The 14,271-nt window shown below is 50.3% G+C and overlaps 1 protein-coding gene across 1 annotated transcript in view; it reads right to left on the bottom strand.

Moving 5' to 3' along the window:
• The window catches only part of LOC136303427 (zinc finger protein 850-like), a gene marked incomplete at its 3' end in the record, with an annotated part of 418,758 nt that overhangs the window by 224,182 nt on the left and 180,305 nt on the right, over positions 1-14,271 (bottom strand). The gene's annotated exons all lie outside the window — the stretch shown is intronic.

Raw genomic sequence — 14,271 nt, 5'->3', positions numbered from 1 at the left:
GAACTAAGATCTTAATAAAGCCATTCATTTCATTGTATCCGAAAGTCCTTTGCCTGCTGTACATTTTCTCTGCAGCTGTAGGCATGCATGAGGATGCCTAGCATGTGCATCTGCGTATTTCTATTTACACTAGGAGTGCTTAAATATTCATCTGCAGTTATGTATTTATGTACACAGCTAAAACCACACAGCTATGTTAGATCTGATGTATTTTAATGGGGGTCAAATCTTCAATCCATGCTGGGATTTTCTGCTATTTAAGAGAAACAGGCTGTGGAGCATTTGACCTTTTTCTCCAAGAGCAAGATAAAATGTCCCAGATGTGCCAAATTCTCAAATGCATTGTTTGTATCTCTTGTAAGAACAAGTCTCCAGGCACCTGAGCAAAGATAACCCACCTTACATGGATACCTCACAGACTGGCAGCGAAGTGCTGTCATCTTACCAACCAATTTTAAAAGCAGGCTACTGCATGAGGCTGCCAGAGAGGCTTAGGCAGTGCTGTTACAGCTCACATTTCCCACTCGGTTTGCTACAAGAAGCAGCAAAAAACAGTTTCTTTGGCTCACCAATATCAATAGGAAAAGAGCAAGTGCTTTCCATAAAGAAGGATTCTCACCTGACACCAGGAGCCCCCTGGAATCTTGGATACAATCAAGGTCTATGAAATACACTGCTGATATACCTTGCAGATAAGACAGAATTTTACACCAATCTCAGTTTCCCATCTTAATATTTTCTCTTTGCTGTGACAGGTAATTATGCAGAGCAGGACAGCCCTCTGAATCGCTGTCTTGGAAAACAAACATCGCTTTAATTAAAATAACCAGTACAAGAAAACATTTTCTAAACTTGCACTCAAGAGAAAAGATGCCCTTCACTAAGACAGCAGCTTGAGGGCATTGAGAGGATTTTTTAGACTTGGAGGACAGGGACAGAGCAACATTACTTGTTTGTTTTCAGTTTTGTGCAGCTCCTCATCTGGTTCACCGGCTATTGAGAACTGACAGAAATGCCACCTATCTTATCTAAACAGTTCTTATATGACCTTTTCTGCCTTCTCTTGAGACAGACAGCAGGACTCTGGTACTGCTAAAGGAAAAAGTACTGCCTGGTATCTCTAAAAACACAGATTCTCAGAAAGAAAAGAACAGTCGAATGCATCAAACAAGAACACTTTATTCCTTCAATAATGCTTACGTATTTTCACTATTTCAAAGTCTCCAAATAAAGCTTAGAAATTAAACACGTCAATGCTACATTCAAATATTTCTCTCTTCTAACCTAAGCCAGAAAAAAAATGAAAACCAAATCAGGAAAAGAAATCCTTCTTTTTACTACAAGAAGTCTCGGTTTTCCACATGAGAAGCCACATTCTCAACAAACCGATGCCAGAAGAGTCAACATTATTGAAGAGGGTTAAAGTGAGCTGTCAGATTACCTTCCATCCTCTGAGGATGTGCACTACACTGCCAGCATGTTTCCAGCTCTCACATTCAGAGTAGGAGAGCCAGGACTAAAACATCTGCTGGGCCTAACAAGGTCCCTGTCACATCTCTGTGATAACACGTTGCTCATGTCTATCACGTAACACAGGCAGAACATATTCTCCTGGTTTTAGCCCCTTAGATTCCTCGGTCTAAGCAAGAAATTGGCAGCCTGCCAGGCTTCCTATGGACCATTCTGGGGTGGGACCACCAGGTAAATCTCCCCGAGTCAGGGCATGATATCCTAAAGAGAGACACTGCCCTCCTTCCCCACGGATAAATGGGATGATGAGCAGTACAGCAGGAGCAGGAAGCTCTGCTAAGTTTCCACCACTGCCATGCATTTTCTCTTCACTAAACATCGATTTACTTACAGGAAGAAAGGCTCCCCTAATAGAACCTGTTCTTTTGATGGCAACCAAGAGGGAAATGGGCAAAAAATAGCTTGAAACTATACCAGTTTCAAGCTATTATTAACTGGCAGGCATACACTGACAGTAGGAGAGATGAGGTGGCAAGAGGGCTTTCAATAGCCAAAGAGCCCTTTCATCATCTGACCAGCTTCATCTATTGTATTCAAATAAGTGTTAAAATACAGAGAAATCACACATATCTAGTGCCTTTACAACGAGTATCCAGGTGCAGATTTCTTTCTGCACGTGACTAAATTTAATGCATCCTTGCCGTGTACAAAAAAAAATGCCTTGTGAAAGGAGAGGTGCGAACATTTTCTAACAGATGGGATGACATTACAGAACAGGATCCTTTTTGTTACTCATGAAAACAACATGCTCTTGGTGCAACTGATTTCACACATAAACGGCAACAGTTTCAAAGCCCAACATTGCTATTTTGGGCCAGTTAGTAGAAACCCATTTCTAAAGCTGAGAGCAGCTCTGACAATTAATTACAAGCTCAAGATCAAGCATGTCCAGTCCTTGGGAAATCCCTAGACATCAATCAGAATGACTCCTGAGGGCCGCCACAGAGTTCAGAGCAAGTATTCTCTCTTTTGGCAGATCATCTTTCAGTGCCTCTGAGCTGCACAGATTATCAGCATGAAGATTTTATGGAATAAGATCAAGGTAAATAGGGCCAGGAGGTGTACAATTTCCTGAGTTTAGGTACAACAGACTTGCCACAGGTAAATAACTGCTCACTTGGGCACTTATACATGTTACAGCCTGGTGAGGGGTGGGGAAACACTCACAAAGGAGACTAAAACACACTGCAGGGCAAACTGCAATTCCACCAGTCCACACCTGCAAAACTCATTTACCACAACCCTGCTCAGCACTCCACAAAGACTCCTAATGAATTTATGCAGCAGCAGTACAAGTTGACAAATACATGAAAAACATTTAAAAAAAATAACTATAATGTCATGATGTTCCTCATGCTGATCTACTTTATAACAGAAATACAGGAAATATCAAAGGCCTTTTTCCACTTTGGAGGTTTATGCACAAAGCAGAAGTCCAGCACATGTTTGTTTGTTAATGGTTGAGACCACAAGCAGAAAAAACCCCACAAATAAACCCCAGCCAACAGCATAAATCAACATAAAGAAAGCTCATAATTTCCTGAGTATCATGGCCATAAAGCTGCCCAACAAAGAGAGGACAAGACAAACTTCATACTCGTATAGCAATCTAAACTGAAAAGCATCAAAATATACCACGTGGAATCACTAGTGCGACAACCAAGACAAAAACAATCTCTGCTATCAATCTTCAGCAGCCAGCTCCCACTTTTTTACCCTGTTTTAGAAACCATTTCTTCTTACAGAGTCACTGCCAGGCTCTCACTTTGAGTCCACTGTGTTTGACAGATCAGCTACAACATTTTTCTTCTGTAAAACAACAGAACTTAGACCAGATTTTACTCACCCACAGACTCTGCAAGCCCAGGTGTCGTTGCTTTACACTCACTGTGTCAGGTTCTCCTACCACCAAGCCCGAAGGTGCCACAGTGAAGGAGCTCTGGAACTTGCTGCTCTGATGAAGGCACTTGGTCCAAATGCAGAGTTTCCACTCTGTCTAACTGAAACCTTGACTGATGCCAGCTGCGCCTCATTTGTTCCATCACCAGGTTTTCCTGAAGAGCAGCACTCACCCTCCAAATTTTAGCCCTGTAGGGGACAAAATTAAATTATATAAAAATATACAATGAACATCTATATTATTTATAAACTGAAGTATTTATGATTTATTTAACGAAACTGTAAAGTTTAGCCCTCTAGGGGCTAAAATTAAGGGGACAACAAGTAGAAAGACAAGAGAAGCACGATCTGTCCAAGAAGTAAAAATCACTCAAGGCCCATCAGGAGTTTCAAAGTTTCCCTCAAATAGTAAAGATCACACAAGCAAAACAGAAGTCTCCAAAGTATCTAACAGAATCATTTTGTAGAGATTACATCAGTACATCCACCATTTAATTAATTCATTAACAGGTGCTAAAACCCCTCCTCTATCTGTCCAAAGACCAATCGTGCACAGAAAAGAGGAACATATGGAAATGAAATAGAGTCTTGCAACATGCAGGCATGTGGGAGACAGACCTTTTGGGGATCCCGAGGGTGGCAGCACAATTACTAAATTACCTAAGCAAGAGTCAGCCGCCAAAAACTCCTGGGGAAGCACCACGGCCCAGAGCTGCCCCTGCCAGTGTCACATGGGACAGCTGCAGCTTGTTTGGAGGAATACCTAAAGGTGATCCACCCAGAAGGAAAGGGATCCTGCTTTAAGAGAAGTCTCTAGTTCTTAAAGGATTGCTGAAAGTAAGAGTACGTTTATTTGTATGTTTTACGCTTAATACTTGCTTGAATACCCCTCCAAAAATGTTGTTAATCTGATAACTAAGAACGTGCCATTAAAAAAATGGCATGTTTTTGTCTCTTTCTTTCAAAAGTCAAATATTCCTTGTTGCTTCATGGAAAAGCAGGCTCCTCTCCAAACACATCCTGTGAGGCCTTTTCCAGTGAAGCAGTGTGCATAATGATAAATGAAAAAGGGAAAGGTTCTTGCAAGTATTTTTATCTGTAGTATGCAGGGGTTGATCTGTTACACCCAAAAATTATTTTCAACTTAAACAATTCACCTTTGCCAAATCCCTAACTCACTCTAAAACTCTAATAGGTACACACAACATTTCTTGTGAATAAGTTTGCAACAAATCCTACAAGTTCACCCTCAGGAAAGGTGGCAAACACCCCAAGGGAGTATACAACACACAATATACACTCCTTGGAAGCGGAGGGAGTGAGATTTGTCCTTCCTCCTTGTCTTGGTTTGGGAAGACAGGTATCTGCCAGGTAAAATTACAATCAGAGGCTCTTTGGCCAAGATTTGGGAAATAGGAATAGCAGTTCTCTACTAGTATGTAATACAAAGCAAACAAACACAAAAAACTCCCTCCCCCCCAAACAACTACAGCATTAATGACAAACGACAACAGTACCAAGAACCCTGAGGGCTTTGTTTCACAAAACCCAGGGCAGTTTGGTTTCGCTGTCCCCGCAGGATCCTCAGAGCACCAAGCTGAAACAGTGGAAAAGTCCCGGGCTGGTCGCTGGGATGGCAGGGTGTCCCGGCAGGCAGGGGCAGGATGTCCCGGCAGCGCAGGGGGTGCAGGGTCACACTGCAGCAAGAGGAGCAGCGCCGAAGGAGCCGAAGGCGAGGCAGGGCCTGGACCAGCTCCCGCAGGTGGCCGGGAAAACTCAGGATTCAGGCCGAACTGGTGATAGTAGATTTCCCAGGACTGGATCCCTTTGGCCACAGTGAAACTCCTCCAGCCAGCAACAGCCGTTCTCTGCTCGGCATGCTCTGCGGCGGCTGAGATCCTCGAGGAGAGGCAGACACGCGTCTCCCCGAACGCCGGAGAAAGAAAAGCACGCAGCTGCCTCAAGCTTTGTCTTTTACCGGCGTTATCTCCCCCTTCCACCTTTGTCCACCTCTTTGTTTCGGTTAAGTAAACCTTTGTTTCCCGATGTTGTCCTGCCACACGTACAGATGTTACCCCAGCTCCATGGGGATCAGCTGGATGAAGGGGGATGAAATCCGGGATCATTCCCAAGAGTGACGGCGCCTTCCCCCCCCGGGCCAGGATCGAGGCGCTGCCGGAGGAGCGGGAGCAGCACCGGTGCCGGGTGGAGTATCCCGGAATGCCGGAGCCCGGCATCTTCTCCTGGGCTGAGGCGGGGAATGTGGAAAGTGGTAACTGGGAGTTTGGGAATGTGGCGCAGTGGGATGGAGGTTCCCCTGCCCCTCCTCACCATCCCGTGCTTCCCAGAGCCGGAATCCAGCAGGAATCTCACCCTGGTGGTCGCTGTGTCCGTCATCGCTGCCATCGTGGTCATTCTCCTCATCGGATTCAGCGTCTGGAAGCTCCAATCCGGTTCTGCCCAAACCCATCCTGGGGGCTCACCCTGTTCTTCCCCCCCTCCCAAGACTCCTGGAAATGCCCCCATGACCCCACCAGTCCGCCCCCAAATCCTCCTGGGTCCCCCCTAAGCCCCTCACGGGGATTCCTGGGATTGTCCCCATGTCCCCTCCTCCAGGACTCTGGGGTTCCACCCTGACCTGTCTGTGCCCCCCTGGTTTCTTCCACAGCCCCCCCATGATAGTGGGGGCAGGGGCCGAGTGCTGGTGTCCCCCTGCCTGCAGCAGATCCAGGGGTGAGGGAGTTCAGGGGAGCCCTTAGTATTTTGGGTCCCCTGGGAATTGGGGTGACCCTCGGGGTCCCCCAGGATCTCCCTGAACACGCTGACGCTGCCCAGTGAGAAGGTTCGGACCCGGCACGGGGTCCCAGCTCTGTCACCTGCCCTGCCCAGGTACCCCCCAGCCCCTCCCTGGGAACCTCCAATCTCCCCGTGACACCCCAACCTGCCCTGGAACCCCAAAAACATCCCTGGGACCCTCCAAAAACTCCCCAAGATTGCAAACGACCCGTACGAACCCCCTAAACCCTCTCAGGACATCACAATTCCCATGGGACCTCCCAACACGCCCCCAAGCCCCCTTGAGCAGGTTTATACTTGGCACGGGGTCCTCATCACCACCATCGGCATCACCCAGGTAGCCCCAGACCCCCCCGGGACCCCCAAACCCTCCCGGGACCCCCAAGCCCCCCATGGGGGCTCCACTACCGGAATCAACGGGAGTGGTGTCGCCCTGTCAAGGGGAGTTAAAGCGGCGCCTGACTGTCGGGGGTTCTTAAAGCCGTGATGGTGGGGAGACCCCCAAAAATCCACCCTGGGGGGCACTCTCCCATTTGCTGCACTCGAGGGAGCCCCAGACAATGACGGGTCCTGGGCTGAGCCCCCCACTCAGCCGGGGCTGTGGAGGGAACTGTGGGCGCTGGGACAGGGCTTGGGAGTCCTGGGGTTTACTGGGGGACCCCGACTGGGAACTCCCTTCCCGCTGTCCCACCTCCCCCTATCCCCCCCCTCTCACCCCTTTCCCATTGTTCCCCCAAACCTCCGCTGCCCCCAGCTCGGTTTGGGGGTGACCCCCCCTTTTCCCATCGTGTCCCGGCCCGGCCCCGCTCACCCGAGAGCTCCCGGCCCGCGGCCGCACGGACGGAGGAGGAGGAGGAGGAGGAGGAGGGACAGAGGAGGAGGAAGAGGAGGGATGGAGGAGCTGGAGCCGGCAGAGGAGGCACTGCGTGACTTCACTGCTCTCTGGATCTGCAGCTCCTTCGCCCCGGGACCATCGCCCCCGTATCCTGCGGGTGACCGGGGAGGGGGAGCGCGCCCCAAATATCCTGGGCGGTTTTTTTGAAGCGGGGAGGGATGTTTGGAGCTCACAGAAAATATATTTATGGCTCCCGGGGCTTTTTTCTGTCGGGGCCGGGCAGCTTGATGTTTGGATCTCGCAGGGCTCCAGAGCTGAGGCGCAGATGCCCCTCAAGGGGACATGGGGGGTCCCCGGGAGGTGTTTTTGGGGGTCCCGGTGGCGGTGCCGGCAGAGCCCCGGCGGGAGGCGGGTCCCCCCGCGGTGGGGTTGGGCTTCCTTAAGTTGGTGCGTGTCTCTTTGGTGCTGACCCTGCTCGCCAGCTAAACCCTGCGGGCCCCATAGAACCAAAGGTGCCCTGGGAGCCTGCAGGGCCTTGTGGAGCCAGGGGACCGCAGTGACACTGTGGATCTCCTCTCTGCACAACTGTTTTTCAAACTGCAATATCAGTAATTGCTGCCACGCCATAGGCTTAAATAATCCACTCTGTTCACTATTGTTTCAAAGGATGACTTTGATTTCTCCTTGACAATCTGCATCAATTCCTTCTCCCATGACATCAACGCTTTTCAAGGCCAAGCTCCAGTGAGCAGTTCTCAAACCTCCAGTGTCCTGGAGAAATCTGAGTTCCTATTCCTGTATTGATAACTCTCATTTGCTTCTGATTTGTCCTAATTAATTCTAATGCATGAAGGTCCAGCCCTGCAGCCTCTGGGGTGGCCCTGTCAGGGGCCATCACACCCAGAACAATTTCCCCAGAAGTCAAAGTCTCACTGTGCACGGTTGTATTCGCAAACTGGGCGCAGCTGTGCACATCCAGGGGTTTCCATTTCCCCACTGGGTCCATTGTTAAGGGTATGGAGAACATCTGTGGGATGGGTTCTCCATCAGGACAGGTTCCCATCTCCTCATTTTTTCACCTGCTCCTTCAACTGCCCCTTTGTCTGTTTGATGATCCTGCAGCTTGTGAATAGTCTGGTACATGAAAACACCAGCAGTCCAAATCACTGTATTTTCACAGTAACAGGCAAAGCATTCCACACCACAGTATCGGCAAACCCCATAAAAATCGCCAATTTCATCCCTTCCTCCTTTATTCCTTGCAAGCAGTCTCACAAAGTTTAGCACTGACATTTGAGTCGTGGCCAATGCTTTTCTGTAGGGTATTTAGTGTCACATCCCTGAGCAGCCAAAGGTGGCAAATCAGTATTGTCAGCATTACTGCACATTATTATTATTGTTTCACATATAAAGATAGAGATATAGATAGAAACACAGATTTAGACATAGTGGAACACGAGGCTGGTGGGTTGGAGACAGACACACCACACAGTATCATCTTGAGTTCTGACCAACAGCCACAATTTATTGTTCCAAGCTCCCTTTTATGGTGAGTTTGCATTTCCCGGGCTTGGAAAGCCAACTGGTTGGGAATCTCTGCACTGCCCACATCTCTGCCCAGGGGTGTGTCTGCAGCCAGGGCTTGGATGGGCTTGGCTGAGCTCTTTGTTCCCCCGGGGACTTCTAGAACAAGCCAGGTCAGCCCAGTTGGGTCTGTTATGATCAGACTCATTATGCCCAGCTGTGAACCAGCTGGACCCTGCTACATCTCCTGCCTTTGCTTTTATTAAAATGCAGATTGTTTTCCGTTATCCCATTTGCAAGGGCCCTTTTGCAGACAGGGTAACACAAGACAGCATGGGTTTAATTTGAAGGAGGTTTTGACAAACTTAATTCTGCTCAGCCAGTGATGTGTCCCATGTACCACTGGAGCTGCAGCACTCACTCCCAGGAGCTGTCAGGCGAGATCACAATCTTCCGGGCTGGCATGTTACAGGTTAACTGCTTATGGTTCCAAACTACAACTTAACACTAAAACAAGAAAACGTTCAACTTTTAAAACCCTGAGAAAAACCAATTAACAGAATTAACAAGATTAACAATTAACAGAACAACAATTTGTAAACAGAAAAAACCACTCTGTAAACAGAAAACCAGTTTGTAAACAAACAGAATCCTTAAACGCACCGTCACTCTAAGAGTCCCAGCTCTCCACGAGGTCGGTGAACAAGCTGTTTCCAGCACTGTTCCACACACGGCTCCACACCGTCTGTGGAGGGGCCACCAGGAGAATGCTGCTGGTGGTCTTGGACAGGACGTAAGGTAGGACAGACACGTCGGGCAGGTGCCCAAAGCGTTCCAGTGTCCTTGCAAAGCACTTTGCAAGGCTGTACTGTTAGCAAAACACCATTAGAATTGCTCTTGTGGCACGGAGACAAGACAACTTTTGAAGCATCCGTAGCATTCAACTGTAAACACCTGCGACAACATTTGATAATTAACTGTGCAGTTAGTTCAAAGACGGTGGGTGCCGTCTTTTTTGCTTGATGAGGTGGAAGCATTCATTCTGGAATGTGCAAAGGATCAGGCCAGCGTGGATTCCACTGCCCAATAACACCAGTAGGATGAAAACTAACAATGAGAATAAACACAGTGATCCACACCTCTGGGCATATCCGGTGGACTTGTCTGTTGGTGATAGCTTGCTCTGCTGTTTCAACAGCAGCTTTTGCCTCTAGGATTAATTTTCTGGGGGAAGTTAATTCAGAGTCACCCTTTAGGAGGTCAAATAAAGGTGCTAGTTGACAGTCAGTCAGTCCTAGGTAAGGTCTGACCCAGTTGATGGTACCCAAGAGTTTTTGTGCATCGTTTAGAGTTAGAATTTTGGTTGGAAATGGAATTGTTTGTGGCTGTATGGTCTAGTTCATTATTTTGAGTCCCAAATAGTTCCAGGGTGGTTGCTGCTGCACTTTCTCTGGTGCTACTTGCAGCCCAAGTGGTTTGAACGCTTGCAACAGGCTTGGCTGAATCAGTGAGAGTTCTTTTCTGGTTTGGGGTGCAATCAAAATGTCATCCAGGCCATGGTAACAGTATGCCCCTGGCAACTGTTCTCTCACTGATCACAGTACCTGAGCAACACCCCACTGACACATCGTGGGGCTGTTTCCCACGCCTTGGGAAAGTTCTTTCCATCGGTAACGTTGCACTGGTGCAGTGTTATTAATAGAAGGCACGGTCAAGGCAAACTTTGGGGTATCATCTGGGGGTAATGGAATAGTGAAAAAACAGCCCTTTAAGTCCACAGTCAGGATGTCCCAGGAGGCAGGCAGCATTGTGGGACATCGATGGCACACCAGGCTGCAATGTGCCCATTCTCTCCATCGTGGAATTGGTTTTTCTCAGGTCATGGAGTAACCTCCACTTAGCAGATTTCTTTTTTATAACAAATACTGGGGTGTTCCAAGGGCTCATAGATGGCTCTATGTGTCCTTGAGCCAGTTGTTCCTGTACCAGGGTTTTTAGGGCATCTAAGTCTCTCCTTTTCAAGAGACCACTGTGGTACCCACTCAGGCTGAGTAGTGAGCCATTTCAGAGCCAGTGTGGGGTACTTTACACCCTCTAATACAGTGGCCCCTGTCAAAAATCTGTTCCCACCTCAGCCCACTCCAGAGCCAGAGAACTCTAGGGAAGGGCTTCCCATCCGGGAATTTCGGATAGGACTGATTCCTCACCTTTAGATTTAAAAAGTGTCATTTTGTGCTGATCCGGCCAAGCTATGCCAATTTTGTTTTCGCAGTGGGCAGGCTCAGCACCAAGGACACAGACACCACCTGAAGGAATCAGTGAAATTTACGACAGTTCAAAGCAGCAAAGGAGCACAGAAGGAGCAGCTCAGCAATGCAGCCAGCCGTCACTACCACGGATTGCCCGCAGTGATTGAGAAAGATCCATCACCAGTTACCCTCAGCCTTTCCCATCGCCCACACCCACACAGCAGCTGGGGAAGCTGTCACAGCCAAGGACTGCAGAGCCTCTCCCGGACACTGGGAATTCCTGCACCTGCCTCCAGCCACAGCTGAGGCTCCAGCCTGGCCGGGAGAGGGCCCAGCTTTGATAGTGCTGAATAAACAAACTGCCAGCAGCACTCCTAGTGCAGGAACATCTGCTTGCATCCTCCTCTTGGGTTTCTCCCAAAGCCTGGCCAGGGCCCAAGGAGGAACCAGGGGAGTTGCCTTTGACCCTACAGCCCCGAACAAGGCCAGATGTCAGACTTCATGGCCTTGTCTGGCTTCTAAATACAGAAAGGTCAATACATGTTTCACTGAGGAGAGGATGCATCTATTACAACGCTAATGACGGTGCCTATTTTGTTAACGAGCAGATACAAAGATAACCTTTGGCTGGAAGGTTCATCGAGAGGTCACCTTTGGCTCAGGGCCGCTTGTTCAGGCCTCAGTCAGGCCTCTTGTCCAGGCCTTGGCACTTCAGGCTTTAGTGCTGGGCTTGACACTGCTGGCTTAACACTGGGACTTGATGAGCTCCCAGGTCTTTCCCAGCAGAAAGGATTCTATATTCCCATGATTTTATCTGCTGGATTCAGTCAGGTACATGTTAGCAGCATTACTTTGGTCAAAAAGTTCCCTCTTGGTCAGCTCTTGTGGCCTAAGGCTTCAGCTCCTTCAGCTCCTGGTGCTAAGCTGCTCACGCTGAACGAGACGACTCAGAGAGAAGAATACAGTTCATCCAATTCCTTCTGGGACACTGAGAGGGGAGGGTGTGCAAACAGGAGCATTGTTTGGTGTCCCCTCCTCTCTGCCCTTCACGCCTTTCAGCGCTTAGAAACAGCCGAGAGCTTTCTCCAAGAGTGCGATGAAGCAGCTGCTCCTGCTCCCAGGTCTGGCTCTCTCCAGTCTCTGACCTTGCCTGCTTCTGTCCCTCTTGCTGTGCCCTCTGTTCCCCCGGGGCTCGGTGGCTGCTGCCCAGGACTGTGGAAGTGGCACAGATCCAGGGGTCGAGACCCTCCTTCCTCTGCCCTTGCAGCTGCCTGCTCACAGCAGCCTTTTCCATCGGGAAGCTCCACGTGGAGAGGGAGTCCTCGCCTCTGTTCCTTGCACAACCCCCAGGAGCCCAGGGCTGCCATCTCAAGTCCCTGCGGGCCCTGAGGGCTCCCGGGTGCCTCAGGCTGCTGTGACACCGCTGCCCACGGGAGGGAACAGTGGCGGGGGCTGTGCTCAAACTCAGCTCCATGTGCTGCTGCTGCTGCTGCTGCTGCTGTGGGGGTCGTTTGTCCAGCCCTGCCCCAGACTGAGGGATCGGATCCAGGCCCTGCTGCTGCTCCCTGGGGATCAGGCACAGTTTGGTTGTCGCCGTCAGGGCCAGCAGAAGCCGTGGCCGGAGCAGCGGGTGCTGACAGTGCCCCGAGGCCCGGGGCCGGAGGTGTTCCTGTGCTGGGGGCTGGCCGGAGCTGCCCCTTGTTCTCCCTCTGCCTCCCGCAGAGCTGGGCCGGGCACAAGTGGGGCAGCACAGCAAACAGGGAGCCTGCCAGTCTCTTCCAGCCCTGTCTGCTCAGAGTTTGGGCCTTGGAGCTGCAGGTGGACACAGGCAGCTGCTCCTGCTCCCTCTGCGTGTCCCCGTGTTCAGCAGTGCTGCTCCATCAGTCTGTGCCCAGCAACGGGGAAAAGCCTCAGCCCTGCAGGGCCAGGAGCTGCCGGGCTCTGCCTGGGGAGCTGCTCCACACGGGAACCAGCAGCAAAGGACATTCCTTCCCTAGGACAAGTTTTCTATTAGGAAAAAAAAAAAAAAGAAAATTAAAAACAACACAGAAAAAAAGTGGAAGATAAAAACAAAACCCAAGTGCAGCGTAGTAAAAATACTTTATAGCTTTGGATAAAGAGATAACTGAACTTTTTCAAATGAGATCTCCGTTATTTACTCCATAGATGTGCTGATGGCATGGATCCATCCTACTGACCTCAGCAGCCTTTTAAAAAAGATTTTGTGGTTTGTTTCCAGTATTATTTTAAACTGTGATTGAAGCAATAGGAAATTGCTTTGTGCCCCGCCAGCTCCAAGCAGGACTGGGAATCTAAACTTTGCCAAACCCCAAATCCTTTACAAGACGACCTTCCTTCTCACCCTGTGAATGAGCTGCACATTCCCTTTGAAATTGTCAGGGGTTTCGTAAAGACGCAAAGTCCCACTTACAGCTTTTTGCTCTGCTTGGGAAGTGCAGAAGGGCAATTCTTCATCCATCCGCTCCAGACTGCACTGCCTTAGGAACGCCGTCCACTCGCCAGGTTTTGCTCACTTGTGGCACTTCTGGAGGAGGAAGAAAGGGCAGTTGCACGATTCCAGCCAAAAAAGGAACGAAGAGCGGGACAGACAAAACATCCTGTGGAGATCCAGGCGTTCAGCTGGAACTGTGGAGTGCTTGGGTTCTTGCCAATTGGATGTGGATCCCTCACTGCAATCTCCTGGCCTGCAGGAGAGTCTCACTCACCTGCAAAAGCAGAAAGCTCACTCGGTGGGCTCCGAATGGGCTGGTCTGATGCAAAGCTGTCAGAGCAATGTGAGGGCAGAGCCGGCCCAGCCGTGCCTGGGGCTGAGCCCAGCAGAGCCCTGGCAGAGCCCAGAGCAGCCTCAGCACCCGCAGAGCCCGGCTGGAAGGAGAGAAACCAGAAAGTGCCCGTCAGCCGAAGGCTCCTGTCCCCTCGTCCCGAGCGCCCGCAGTGCCCAGGCCACGCTGGCCGTGCTCAGAGCTGGGCCCAAAGCTGCCCATCACTGCTGCCTTTGGGGGCAGAGCAGGAGGGCAGGACACGTGCCCAGCCTGCAGCCGGCCACGGCACATCCAGCCCTCAGCAGCTGCGCAGAGCCAAAAGGCAGCTTGACGGCCGAGTGAAGAATCTGTGGCGTCTGCCCCAGCAAAGGGAGGAACCTTTGGTGCCCGGCCAGGCCGTGCCATGCCCACATCTGGGAGCATCCCCCCAGCTGTGGACTCACCTGCAAATTGGGCCCCAGGGAGCGTGTCTGAAGAAGGTGCCAGAATCCAAGTCGATCATCTTCAGCTGCCGGTGGCCAGGTCGAGGAAGAGCTTGGCATCCTTGGGGTTGTCCTTGGTGTCTCCAGCAGCAGCCCCACCTGATACAGCTTCTCCAGGGGCTCCTCCTTCCCTGGGGGCCAGACCAGGCTGTCAGTGCTCTGCCCAGGGCCCC

Source organism: Chamaea fasciata, unplaced genomic scaffold, assembly GCF_029207755.1.
Source record: "Chamaea fasciata isolate MVZ Bird 193981 ecotype frontalis unplaced genomic scaffold, bChaFas1.0.hap1 SCAF_33, whole genome shotgun sequence".
In the NCBI taxonomy this organism is placed as follows: Eukaryota; Metazoa; Chordata; class Aves; order Passeriformes; family Sylviidae; genus Chamaea; species Chamaea fasciata.
This window is presented reverse-complemented; position numbering and strand designations above follow the sequence as displayed.